This window comes from Stegodyphus dumicola, chromosome 11 (assembly GCF_044657685.1).
Source record: "Stegodyphus dumicola isolate Sdum_Otavi_A_Nest chromosome 11, ASM4465768v1".
Classification (NCBI taxonomy): Eukaryota; Metazoa; Arthropoda; class Arachnida; order Araneae; family Eresidae; genus Stegodyphus; species Stegodyphus dumicola.
This window is the reverse complement of record NC_140778.1, coordinates 130,626,297-130,641,282: the sequence shown is the minus strand read 5'-3', so window position 1 is coordinate 130,641,282 and position 14,986 is coordinate 130,626,297. Positions and strand designations below refer to the sequence as shown.

Here is a 14,986-nt window from a genome sequence, read left to right as displayed (position 1 = left end):
CTTATCCAAATACATAAAAACATTTTCTTACACATATAGTAGTGGGCACTAGGTAACAAGCTAATTTTTTATATTTTATAAATTTCAAATTTAAATAAGTATTGTGGCTATGTTATTTATTTAAAGGTTGATAATAAAAGAATTTTTAATTAAATTGCATTTATTAATATGTATCCTCTTCAAAAGAGACACCTCAATTTCGAGGACAACATGTCTAATCCGGTGGGTGTTCCTTATTGGGAAGGACTACTGTACTTGATTTGCAGCCACACTAACCATTTAGCATAGTAAGATTATTAAATTCCAAGAACAGTTATCTACCACCATTTGTGTATAGAGATTAAAGAAATTTTCCAAAAAGAGAAGTAAGAGAAATTATTCACAAACTCAAGCCAAGGAAAGCCAAAGGCCATGATCAAATTAGCAATGAAGCACTTAAAGCCCTTCCTAGACGCAGTATTACTAACATAGTCAATATTTTTAATGCCTGCATCCGAAATAATTATTTTCCTCAGCAATGGAAACATTCAATAATTGTCAATGTCTTAAAACCAAAGAAAGATCCTAAGCTCGTCACTTCCTACAGACTTATCAGTCTTTTACCTTCATTAGGAAAAGTATTGGAGAAAATCCTCTGCTCAAGGCTCACTAACCATATCGAAAGACTCAATTTAATAGATGATCTGCAATTCGGCTTCCGCAGTGGACACTGGACGACTCATCAAATTCTCAATTTGGTGGAATTTGTTTCGCAAGCCTTTACTAAGAAAAACGGGGTGGCTACATGCGATCTCGACTTCGAAAAGGCCTTTGATAGAGTGTGGCATGCAGCCCTTCTGAATAAATTGAATAATTTTATGCTTCCAAACAGTTTCGTAAAACTCATTACAGTCAAAAGTCGTTAATTCGGACACCCATAATCCGGAATGATCTATAATCCGGACCTCAAAGCTACAAACTTTCTGCGCATGCGTCGCGTTGACGCATGCGCGTAAGACCTTTACCGCTGCGAATTTGCGTGTGCGCGTGCGCAAAATACGTTTACGAAAGCGCGTTAATGTATAACGGACGGGATAAGCTAAGCTAAAATTATCTAATTATCTATTTCAGTTAATGCTGCAGATTGCGTTGTTCCTTAATCTTCGAATTGGATCCGAATTATTATTTTTTGCAGACTATTAGAGCAATTTTATAAAAGTAAGCTTGAACTTTCGATTATGTCAAATAGAATTTCCGATATATATTTACTAATATGTAAAGGATATACAAAGCGAAAGTATCTTTCGGAGTCCATTAAACAAAAAGTGGAATTGCTGCAAAAAATGGATAAAGCCATATCCTTTGTTTATCTATACTTTAACGTTTGTTTATCTAAACTTTGTTTATCTTTAACGCCGCGGCGGGCGGCGTGCAATGAATTGGAAGTTGATCTGTCAGCACTATCCTTATCTTAAGGGCAGATGTTTTTATTTTATTTGGCTTATAATTGCTTACTCAATGTAGTATTTCATCTCGATGTACTCCGTCTTTGATATGATTTAAATCAAATGCCTCGTCATTATAATTCGCTTCCGATAGCGAAGAAAGTGACAGAGGTTATTGAAAACAAAAAATTTCGATTGACAAATTAGTCGGTATTCTCGGCACAGCAATTATAGGACTTGAACAGCGGAACTTTGTAACTGAACAAGAAATTATGTCTGTTTATAGAATTAAAGAGAATGTATTATCACATAAAAAACGAAGCAACTTAAACAACTTACATTGAAAGAAATGTTTAATAAAGTAAACAAATAAATATTAAGCTTTCTTTTTGTAAATTTTGATACCCTTTAGATCATAATTGTTCTTTATTTCGTAAATTACGGTTTCATGTTTTTAATTTTATAATTTCTGCATGCCATTTTACCAGATTTAAAAATCGATAATCCGGAATCGCCGAAGTCCCGGCGAGTCCGGATTAACGACTTTTGACTGTAGTTCCTATCTGAAAAACAGGACTTTTCAAGTTCGCTGCGGTGACGCCTTATCTGTCAGAAAAACAATTCATAGCGGGGTCCCGCAAGGGTCTGTTCTTTCCCCCGGCTCTATAATGTTTATATCAATGATTTCCTGCACCCATTCAACACGAAAATACTCAAATACGCTGACGACACTGTAGTACTGACTGAATCCAGAAGTCCCCAGCTCGCTCTAAGTAATTTACAAATGCATCTCAGTATGATCAATCACTGGTGCAAGACTTGGAAAATTAAGCTCAATGCCTCTAAATGTTGTATTGTGCTCTATCGTAGATACAAAACAAGATTAAGAGTCAATACTGATATCTACTTAGATAGAACTCTAATCCCTGTAGCTAATTCCTATAAATATTTAGGTGTTTACATGGATAAGTCGCTCAACTTCAAAGATCATATTTCTTATATCTTAAACAAAGCAAATGCAGCCTACATGGCAATTTATCCTATTATCGGCAAAAAATCAAAGCTCAGTCTAAAAATAAAGAAAATGCTTTACATATCTCTAATTCGACCGATCATGCTATATGCAGTGCCGGCCTGGGCAATCGCCAATAAAACTGAGTGCAAAAAACTGGATATGCTTCAAAATAAAATTCTACGTAGCATTGTGAATGCACCTTGGTATGTGAGAAACTCTATAATTCATAACGACCTGGATATTCCATCTGGGCACAACTTTATACTCATGACAGCTCACAACTTCTTCGAGAAGATGAAGCATAGTCAGTATAACGCAATTAAACAAATGTTGGATTATGATCCAACCATTGAATACACTGTCAAACGCCCAAGGTACACACAATTTGTCATGGTGGTAACTTGTAAATTTTAATTTTAAACTTTACTTGAACTCTGAAATTGGACTCTATCCTATTATTTGTGTTGCATCTTATACTTATGTTAATCAAGAAACTTTTTTTTATTCAAGATTTTTATGTTACTATTTCATTTTTTGAATTATTTTGTATGAATGTTTACTTTATAAAATGATTCTACGAACTTTTGAACTTTTTACGGCCTACTGCATACTTCTGAAGGACTTTCAACTCTTATGTCATTCACAGCTTCAAACTGTCTTTGCGCTATTTTCATGATGTCTCACTACTGCTTATCCTGCACTCTTACTAGCTGTATCGCACTCACCATCTACATTTGCCATACAACTCACTGCACCTGTCTGCATTCTTCAATTTAATGCCATTGCTTATCACTGCACAATTTTTATGCTGAACGCCTACTTTCGTAAGTATTAAGATATGCCTGCTCACGCAGCTGAATTTTCTTCGCCCACGGGTGTTGGTACTTCCCTAGTACCATTTATTTGAAAATATCTTTGCCTAGTGCACTTTAATGGGATCTACTGGCGAAACCTCTTTAGTAATTTATGACCAGAAAAAGTAAGTCATAAGTCATAAAATGTCAAAAATTATAATAAAATCAAATAAGACTGTCTTCTCGAATGACACATATGCAACATGGCGATTGTCTGAAAATGAATTGAAATTTAGAATAGGTACTCTCAGAAGGGTAAAATCTGCCTTACGTTGCATAGCTACATATATGCAACATGTAACAGTCTGGATAAAAAAAAAAAAATGAAATTTCTGAAAGATATGAGTTTAAAACTATCTACAGTGCAGAAGAAAATCGAATTTCCCTAATAAAACTCTGTACCAGAAAAAACTGGTCTGGATGTAAAAGGTTTAAACAACGTCTCACTTGGCTACTTAGTTGTAACATGGAAAATGAGTTTCTTAACCGCTTATTACAGGAAAGGTTAGAAACCAAAGATGCTTCAAACACCATAAATCCAAATGAGTTATCGATCCATTAGCATCACAATAAAAAGTCATAGATAACGTAAAGCATAATGGTCATGATTGTTGATCGCTCTTGATGCAACAATTTCTGGAAAAAAAATAGGGAGATTCTTCTATTTTTTTCACAACTCGCCACTCATCCACCAAACCTGAAACAAAAATCAGTGAAATTAATGAGTTTCCCACATAATTCATATTAGCTTTTGGACCAAGCTATAATTAAAATCTTCAGTGTTTTTAGAGTCATTAGGTTATATTGATGTAGGAATGTGAAATATGTACAATGCCCTGCCCGAGATTGGAACTCCGAACTTCTCGAATACAAGTTGAGTGTACTTCTAGTTACACAGCGAAATATGCTGAAAGGAGAGAGAAATACCTTATAGTTTCAACACAGAAAACCGATTTTACAGCATGTTCTCTGCAAAGCTGCTTGCGGAAATAGCTATCAGCCTGCAAAACGTGCCAATGTGTTGAATGGCACTCAGTGGATAGCAAAGGCTGATAAACTCGTATCACACAATAATACCATTGTTGTAAGAAAGCAAGCCTTGAAATTCAGTTTCGATTGCCCTCAGTGAAAACGCCACTGATGAAAATGAATTGTTTGAATTTGTCAAGTCGATGGCAGCTAGCTCTCAAATATAGGAATATTTAGAAATCGATGAAAACTGAGTTACTGAAGACTTATAAACAATACAAAATCTTTCATTTCAACTGTAATTGATGATGTAAGATTTAACGAAAATAACTAGGAAAAGAATGAGGAAGATAAAGAAGAGACAGATAAAAGGTGGGACAATAAACTACACACACGCCTTCAAATACACCTCCCAATTCAAATCTTATTGCTAACGGTTGGTAACAGTGAAGGCCTTAAAATTATCAATGACTTGAATATCACCTGAAAAAAATCCTTGTAATGCACAAACATTCAAACAATCCGTTTAACGGGATTATTTTCAATAAATTTCTGTAAAGGAATAACTATGTTGTTCATTTCGTACATTTTTGTAATAATTAATTTTTTTTTTAAATAAGAATTTGTTATTAACCTCATATTCAGATAAATACTTGCGACTGTGTTATTTATTTATATAATCACTTATTTAAAACTTGATACAAGTCTTAAATAACTTACATTGTCTTAAATAACTTACATTTTTAGTATGTACCTTATGAACAAGAGACAGCTCTATTTAAGGTACAAAATATATAGTCTGGTAGGTGGTCCTTAGCTGGAGGTACTGTTGTACTTGTTTTGCAACCACACTCCGTAGTCGCATTACTATTATTTCGCATCTCATTATATATTAAACAATTACAGAAGTAGCTAACTACCATTTTTTTTGTGTAAACAACGTTGGTTATGCATATGAAAGGTGGACGCCCCGCCCACTTGATTCGCAGGGGGACCGTAGTGAGTGAAGGTCGGGTCTCATTTCGCTCTGCAGTCAGGTTTCCGTGTACGTTCGATTACGAGGTAGGCGGAGTCTAACTCGTGTACCTCGTGCTTCTGGTTAAGCCTACTTTGGATTTCGCTGCGATTGCGTATAATTGTCTTATCACATGCCATTAATTGCTGGTTTTTGTGATTGATTTTCACGATATGATTGCTTATTAAATTTATTTTTGGTACGTAATTAATTTCGTCTTTTCCAGGATTTTCTACCTCAAAGGCTCAGTGAATTGTCTGGATTTTGGATTGCATATTCCCGCATAGTTACCCCCCAAGCTTTCGCTTCAGATGATTGTCATGGGCCTTGCGGGAATTTTCGCTAACACATCCGCCTGTTAGGACACCATTGAGTGGGCCTAATTCCGGGGTGTTGGACTCCTATATCCAGGGCGCAGAATTTTGATTTTCGATGCGAAGATGGATTTGATTTTCGATGCGAAGTGAAAGAGCAGATTAGCGAACTCGACCATGTCAAAGAGCAAAATGGAGAATTCACTGACACAGAAGGCAAATACACATTCTTGCATAGTCTTGTTAATATGATGAAAGTGTTTAATGAACAAATCATGAAAAAGGAAACACTTACGAAAACATTAATACCTTAGTGGATGTTAGAAATACGAGTCAAACGTGAGAGGATAATGATAGGGGATCAATCAAGATTAATGATTTCTCACACCTAAACTCAGATAATGTAAAAACGCTTGATCAAGAAACTAGTTCAGAAGACGAAATGCAAAACAGGCGTAGAGGAGATCAAATTGTAAGGACTAAAAATCACAGAGTTGCAGTATAAAAAGCAAAAGATAACTGATAGTCAAGTTATCACGTCCGATGTTACCACTGCTTTGCTTTAGATAAAAATGCACAATCAAGTACAGATAGCTCAGTTAAAGGGCAAATTAACAAAACTCCTAAAAAGAATCATGATATGGACACAAGTGTTCAAAATGACACTACAAATATTTCTAAGACCTCAAATAATAGTGTAAATTCATCTCATACTAAAATCCCACCCATTACTCTCAGGGAGACTGATTTGAACTGGGGGGAAATTAGTAAAGTTTTTCAGAGAAATAAATTTAAATTTTATGGTCAACAAATTCCAGAATGAATTAAAGTTCTTGCAGAATCCCCCGATGATTACAGGGGTATGGTAAAAATCTTAAATGATCTAGGAGTTGAACATCACTCATTTAAATTACCAAAAGAGCACAACTTAAAAGTTGTAGTGAGAGGACTAACTTACAGAACTCCAATTGAGGATATTAAAAGAGACCTTGTAAAATTACACTACAAAGTAGAGGATGTTAAACAGATGACCTGCCGCAGGGAGGGTATTGTCACAAAACTACCTCTGTTCATTATCACGTTGCCTAAGTCGGAAGACTCAAAGAAGATTTATCATGAGCAATTTCTTTGTGACATGAAAATTAAAATCCAACAGTATAAAGGACGTCAGGGGCCCTTGCAGTGCTTTCGATGTCAAGGCTTTAATCATACTCAGGAAGGCTGCAAGTATCCTCCAAAATGTGTCCGATGTGCTAAGGATCATTTCTCTCGAGATTGTCCTGATAAAGAAAAATCAGATGTACCATTATGCTGCAGAAAAGAACACACCTCAAGTTTTCGCAGATGCGAAAGGTTTCCTAAACCAAAAATAGTCAAAAAGAAAGTTTTCAGCAATAGAGTTCTAGAAAATAAATCTTATGCTAAGGCTCTCTCAGCTGGAATCTATCAAGAACAACTCACTGAGGCCAAAAAAGTCTTCACTGATCTGGCGGAATTGGTGACCGTCATCAAAAGCGCAGGCTTCCAACTTACTCAACAGGTCAAACAGTTATCGCAAATAAGTCAAGAGAACATTCTCTCCAAATCTTCTAATAATGGGGAAAAATGGGAATTTAAAAGCGTCTTTAAACGCGATGATATGGAATGCTTGTAGCATTCATGGAAAATTATTGGAACTCACCGATTTTCTTCAGAACAATGATGTTGACATTGCTATGGTAACAGAGACGCATGCAAATCCTGGTGTTAGTATTAACATAATGAATTTCAGATGCTATCGCACAGATAGACTCATTCACCGTGCTGGGGGGGGTAGCGATATACGTAAAGAACTCTCTCCAATCATGCATGATTAAGCAGCACAGAAATAATAGACAAGAGTATGTCACTGTCTCCGTGTTTCTTTCAGGTTATGGAAACACGTATTTCACAGCCTTCTATAACCCACCCAGATACCCTTTAGAAGCTAAATTATTAAAGAACATCTTGTTCACATATCTCCCTGTTATATTAGCAGGTGATTTTAATGCGAAACACGAGGAATGGAACTGTCGTAAAACAAACCCAAATGGAGAACAACTTTTTGAATTTATAAACAACGAACCTGTTTATTTCTTTGCACCTGAGGAATACACTTATCTTGCACACGACCCAAACAGAGGAGAGATTCTTGGTCTACTCCTTACCTCCACTTCAATTCCAGTATATCTTGAAGTTGTTAATGATCTAAGCTCGGATCATTTACCTGTACTGGCTACACTTGGAATCCTAAAAGACAAAATGACGCAGGAGAAAAGGATTACAGCCTGGAAGCAGTATAATGTGATTTTAAGTAATAATACCTTCCTGAAGACAGCTTTAAGTACCAAGCAGGACATAGACTTAGCTGTGTACTTGTTTACTAACAGTATCATTAATGCAGTCAATACTGCCACCAAGAACATTCCCATTAAACAGACATCTGGAAGACTCCCCCCCCCGCATCAAAGATAAAATCAGAGAAAGAAATAGATTAAGGAAAGCCTGGAATCGAACATGGAACCCGAGTACTAAAACGGAAATTAATAGACTGGACCGAGACATCAAGCAATCAATTCTTCAGCTCAGAAATGACCTTTGGGACGAGAAAATCATGAATTTTAATGAACCAGACAATGCGTTCTGGTCATTTGTCAGAAATCTAAAAGGAAAGGCTGTAGCGAACAACCACTTCACTTCAATAATAGCGTGGCTCTCACTAATAAAGAAAAAGCAAACGCATTTGCAGAACATTTTGAAAATCAGTTTAAGCCGAATGAGAGTCCTTGTGACATAGACTTCGCTTATGATGTAAGATACTGCATTAATGACTGGTTTACTTCACAGGAGGACTTAGAAAACAATCAGGAACTCACCTCTCCACATGAAATTCAAGATATCATAAGGAAACTAAAAAACAGGAAGGCACCGGGCTATGATGCAATAACCAACCTAACGATCAAGAATTTACCGAAAAATTGTATTGCAAGATATGCCAGTATTTTAAATGCTTGCTTAACCATCAGATACTTTCAGCTTGCCTGGAAAAAAAAGCCAAAATGATTGTCTTACCTAAAGCCGGCAAGGTTACCACTCGCCTAGAAGGATTTAGACCTACTAGTCTGCTTCCCGTTTTGGGGAAAGTTTTTGAACGCATCATTTATCATAGAATCCTTCCGTACTTAGAGAAACTACCAGAAGAACAGTTTGGTTTCCGAAAAACGATTTCCACCACGAAACAATTGGTCAGACTTTCTGAGTACATCGGCAGTGCGTTACATAACAGACAAAATGTGGCTTTACTCATGCTAGACGTGGCCAAATCTTTTCACCGCGTCTGGCATGAGGGTCTAATTCTCAAGCTCCGTTCCCTTGGCTTCACCAAAACTTTAACGTGTCTCATCTACTCATTCCTGAAAGGCAGAAGTTTTCATGTTTCTATTGGAAATGAGATTTCTGAAGTCAAAATAATAGACGCCGGCGTCCCGCAAGGCTCAATTTTAGGTCTGATTTTATATCTTTTCTTTGTGACTGACTTCCCTAAAACAGGCTTTAACTACAGTTACTTCATTGGCTGTTATGCCGATGATACGGCGCTTGCTGTAAAATCTATGTGTCCTAATCAAGCTGTCAGGAAACTTCAACAAATCATGCCGCAAATAGAATTTTGGTGTACCAAATGGCGTATTTCAATTAACGCAGATAAATCCAAACTGCTCATTATCCGAAAGAAGAACTCTGCCACTGAAATCACAGAAAAGCTTAAGCTATTTGACACAGAAGTTCCTAGAGTACGCAAGGCGAATTACCTTGGCGTTATTATTAACCCTCTAAGCGGCAAGGCCGTATATATACGGCCTAGAATATTTATTGTGATACCTGTAAGAACGTATATATACGTGCATATTAAATATGTCAACGAAATTAAGGCAATATATCAAAAGAAAACAAATCCAGGTATGAAATACCAGTACAGTTTTTACATTAAAATCAAAAAAATAATTTGTTCTCATAGTAGTTTTGGGAAATTTGTGCTTTCTTAGAGAAAACCCTGGCCGCCCAGAGGGTTTTAATGATAAATTTTCCTGGAAGGATCACCTGACCATGTCAGGGGAAAAACACTAGGAGTCATTCAGAGTCTTAACCCACTTATTAACGAGCACTCTAAACTGGACTTAAGAAGAAAACGGCACTTATACATCTCTGTTATACGGCCAATCTTCACGTATGCATACCCTGCGTGGGCATCAATTAGAGACAGGGACATATCTAAATTACAAATTACGCAGAACAAGTTGCTGCGCACCTTCACGAATGCACATTATTTTGTATCTAATAAGACTTTACACAAGGATTTGAAAATTGAAACTGTCATAGAGCATCTTCATCGCTTAAACTCCAGCTTTTTCCAGAAAGCAGTTACATGCCCTCACATGAGAAAATTATATGTATTTGACTACATTCCACTACTGGAAGATAAAGAGTTACGACTGCTGGCAGCCCGCCTAGCTAGAGATCTGAACTTTCCTACATAAAGTAGAATATTCCTGTATATAGTTGTATATATTGTATATAGTATTTATGAATACTTTTCTCCTTATTTCATCGAAACTTCTATATGATATCTGACTTTACAAACTGCATTTTTGTCACTGTAACTATGGACCTTATAAAAGATAGGCTAACCCAGTGGGCGGGGGCGCACGTCACCGACATGTCGGCAAGAAAGAGTAGGGACGAACTGGTTTACTTTAACACTGAAACCTATGGCGTTTGTATCACATAACTCTTTTTAATTATTAAATGTGATACATTGTATAGTGATGAGATTATGAAAGCCACAATTTTTCCAAATAGGATTTAATATATCTCATTAAGGTACTTTTTACTGCATTTCCCGCATTTTTTTCACGCGTAATTCTTTTACAAACATATTTACTTTGATAAAACGGTAAAACTCTAAGCACAAAATTTATGAACTTAATTTTACATAAAAATAAAGTAAAATTAAATAAGGTTGATAGTACGCGATGCTTTGAAATAAATAAGGTAAAATTAAACAAGATCTGATAATATTTTTTAAATTTAATGAACATCTTCAGGCAGTGATTTTCTAAACTATAATAACATTACAAAACGATCATATTTATTTGATTATATGATCATTAAATTATTAACAAAGTGGATTAGTTATTTTAATAATTTATAAAATTCGGAGCATAAAATTTTCTGAGCGTAATGAAGAAAAAAAAAAAAAAAAAAAAATAATAATAATAATAAAATAAAAAAAAAAGATAAAATAAAAACTAGAAGCACTCTTTTTTTAAAGTTTTGTGTGTTACCTATATTTATTGAATATCATGTTCTTCGCCCGTAAACCACATACATTTGAAAACAGCATATCTTTAGAATTTCCGCACTGGAGATAAAACTGTTATTTTCCGTACAGTGCTCGCTCTGAACTCGTTGAGTATGTTAATCAAAAATTCGTTAAAGTTTTACAAAATATGAAATAGATTAAAACAAATTCGAAATTCGGCCGTCCAGATGCCTATGTTCGGGTGGAGGATTACATTATTCAAAATTTGATGGCTCTAGATACTGTCGTTTTTGTCACAGTGCGAGAAGCATACATGTATTCATGCAGATTCTTCATTATTTAATTTCTTTAAATATAATACAGGGCGATAATATTTGATAACAACAATTTGCAAGGAAACACGAACATTTATAGTAAAACAGCGCAAAATGCCGCTTCGAAACTAACATCGTTTCTAGGCTACCGCCCCTTTGGGCTAATAAATTAAATTAACAGTAAATAAAAAAAATCTTATACAGAACTAAAAATAAATTTTAAAAAATAATCACTATAAAATACAAGGAAAATTAATTATTACGGTTAAATACAATTTTAGTATCAGAATTAAATGTATAAAAATTTTTAAGGAGTCAAAAGTCTTTATCACTATGATGTATTATGAAATATAATTGAAATAAAATTCTTTTATAGAAATTGTGCTTTAATACTCATCTATAATTTTAAAAAAGCCGCACAATTTAGAATTTTAAACAAAACTTTCAAAAATTCGTTTTTAAATATTTTAGTATTTTTTACTTATTTACACCAATAAAAAGGATAAAAATTGCAAGAGAAAATTGCTTGTTTGAAATTTTCTATTAGTTCAGATTTAAAATATTATTTTCTAAAAGAAGTAGTTACAAATTTCCTTACAGCATAGGAAAAGCTTAAAAAAAAAATACAGTCCTGAAAGCATGCAATAGCTTTATAATTATTTGGAACGTTAATTATGCTTGATAAATATGCTAAATTTTTAAAAATCAATCTCAATTTTAAAAATAAAAATATGGAGAAATTCTAATTTGTGAAATGAGGCGCTACAACCAGGTCTTTCTTGACAATTATACACGCTGCAATAGGCAACCAATGTTAAATATTTGCAAATCGTCCCTACTCTTCCGGATATGATAAAGGTGACAGCCAGCAACGCCTCAGACAAGGGAGAAAACCCGTTTGGGTTAGTCTATTTCTTATAAGGTCCATGACTGTATATTTGCAAATGTATGCTTTTGAGTCATGTAGTATGCTCTCACAGTATCTTATAAAAACTCATGATTACTTTACCTTGCACTGCTCCGTCTGCGGCGCGTCTTCTTGTCTGGCCTAGTTCCTAGACTTGCGGCATCTTGCTCGCCCCCCTTCTGCCTCACCCATGGAGGTGGTCTTACTTCCTACCACCATGGCCTCACCTCATTCTCTCAACTCCTACCACGTCAGACTTACTACTGTCATGTGCCTACTGGCTCGCTTCATGAGCTGGAAACTATGGAGGTAGGAGAAAACAGCGCGCTACTCCAGCCATACTTGTTCGGATTCGGATTCGCCCCGCCCCTTTCCGTTATATGCCTCAACTACTACGCCCACGATATTCTGCTGGCTTCAAGCATCTACGAGGAGAAAGTTATGCCAATGTTTTTATGCTACAGATGTGCAAATTTGCTTTTACGATGTGAATGTTATGCTTCAGATATGTAAAATTGCTGTTTTACCCAACTTATGCCACTGTTACATTATGCCACATTGTATGTGATTCAGCACTTCAAGTGCACATTTTTGTTCCAAGATTTGGATTTATTCTTTCACTTTTAGGATACCCACTTAGCACAGATATAGATAGGTAAAGACTTCAGGGTCATATACCTATTAAATAAACGAAGACTTATGACCTATGACCTATGGACGGACATTGAACAAGGCCAAATATTTAGGAATTATGTTGAATCAAAGACTCAAATGGTCCAACCACATTAAAAATGTCAAGAGCAAAACCATGGGCATAATGTACAGATGTCTCCCTGTCAATGTAAAATATTCAAATCTTAGCTTACGTACCAAAAGACATAGATATACCACATGCACTCGACCAATACTTTGTTATGAGGCTCTTGCTTGGAACACAGTCACTCAAACTCAGCTTCATCAATTGCAAGTAGGCAAAACAAATTTCTGCTTATTATTACTGACTCACACTTTCTTATCCGTAATGAACTTTTACATAGAGATTTAAAATTTGAGACTATTCCAGATTATATCAGAAGTTCCAATGAAAAATTCTTCAACAAAGCTATGCAATACGACTTCGTTAATTACTCTCAAGTCTTCAATTATGAAATTCTCTTCGAAGATAGAAGCCTCATACCACTTGCAGCTCACAGCTTCATGGGAGGAGATGACAACTTTATCACTTAGCTCCTCAATTGGTAGCTGTTTATACTTCCAATGCATCTAATTTTGATTGAAGTTCTTCTGTAGTATGAATATTGTTTTTGGAAACTGTTGTAACTGCTGTTATGAGTTTTTTGCGTTGTTGTGATGAAATTGTTGTGTTGTAACTTGTAGCCTAGGTTGTTGTAGTATTGCTGTAGCAAATAGTGTTGTATCCTTGTATTGAATTGTGTTATATTTAGTTATTTTGATTGAGGTTGTTTTAGGAATTTGAAATTGTCATTGAAACTATTGCTGTAAAGTATCTTTCTCATATTGTTGTCATTGAAATTGCATTGTCTTGGATCCTTCTTGAAAGCTCTGATCGCTCGTTACGTTTTTCGAACTTGTCTGATTGGATTGTCTTGCTCCTTTTGGTACTTATCTTTTTCCCCTTTTTCTCCATTTTCCCATCTGAAATTTTTTCCACGTCCGGATTTCTTTATGTCATGTGCCCTTGGCCTTTAATTCTGGAACCGGCAAAAAATTTGGAACTTCAAATTTAATTTTCTAAATTGCAAATTTTAAATAATTTTCCATTTTAACTGGACTATGTGTGATATATGACCGAAGTTCGTTTAATGTTATACTGAGCTGTATGAAGGTCTTTTGTCAAGGAATAATTACCGTTAATGTTTATTTGATGAAAAACTTATAACTTTTGTTACAATGATCGCGTGACCTAAAGTGCTCAAATATTTAACTTAAACTTAAAAGTACTTTACACTTTGAACTGCTTTATAATTCTTAATTCAAAGAAACTGAAGTGTTTTTAATTTAGGAGATGAATACGACTTAGTGTTTTGATAAATTGTGAAGTTTAAACTTTTTTTTTTACTTTTGCCACCACTGCGACTAAATTGCCAGACTTCGGTCATGATATAATTCCCGCCTCCGGATGACGTATCTTTATGACGAAACAATTACGGAAAGCCGTTATATGTGAGGTCCTTAGTGGGATTCCGTAATAAGCTCTAACAAGCTAACAAGCTCTAACAATTCCTGCTGAACACTAGAATACGCAACTAAAGCATCAAGGCATCCGAATGACATGTAAACACAAATTTTACCTTTTTCGAACACTAAAGAGATATGGCAACGGCTACATAAAATGATTGGTAAAAGCTCTTTAAAGCTGTGACCAAATGTTGAAGATGACAATGACATGCTGAATGCTTCATGTAGGGATTTCGCACACAAATATCATACATAAGGCATATTATGACACCCAAAGATTTCCGTGTTCTTGCAACACGGTAATTACAGACAAGGGCATACATTTTTTTCTCCCCCTAAACAAAATATGTGTAAATCTCTAATAAACAGACTGGATCGCAGTTAAAGTAATAAACAGAGGAGCGTTCTTCCACACAACATTTATTCACGCACACCAAAGACGAACTAATACATATACATAATTGACATCACAGTTTCTTTTTACAAACAAACACTACCGCCATCTATTGGCAATCTAAGGATATATAATCCTAAACTTAACACTCCCATCTACAAGTACTTTATCCATTAGCGGCAATTCAAATAAGGTCTCATACGCGAGGAATCCCCGTTAAGGGGCATCTGAGGTTCTGGTAAG

General features: G+C 35.4%; 1 long non-coding RNA gene across 1 annotated transcript in view; it reads right to left on the bottom strand.

The window, feature by feature from the left end:
- The window catches only part of LOC118192248 (uncharacterized), a 134,940-nt gene that overhangs the window by 36,029 nt on the left and 83,925 nt on the right, over window positions 1–14,986 (bottom strand). The gene's annotated exons all lie outside the window — the stretch shown is intronic.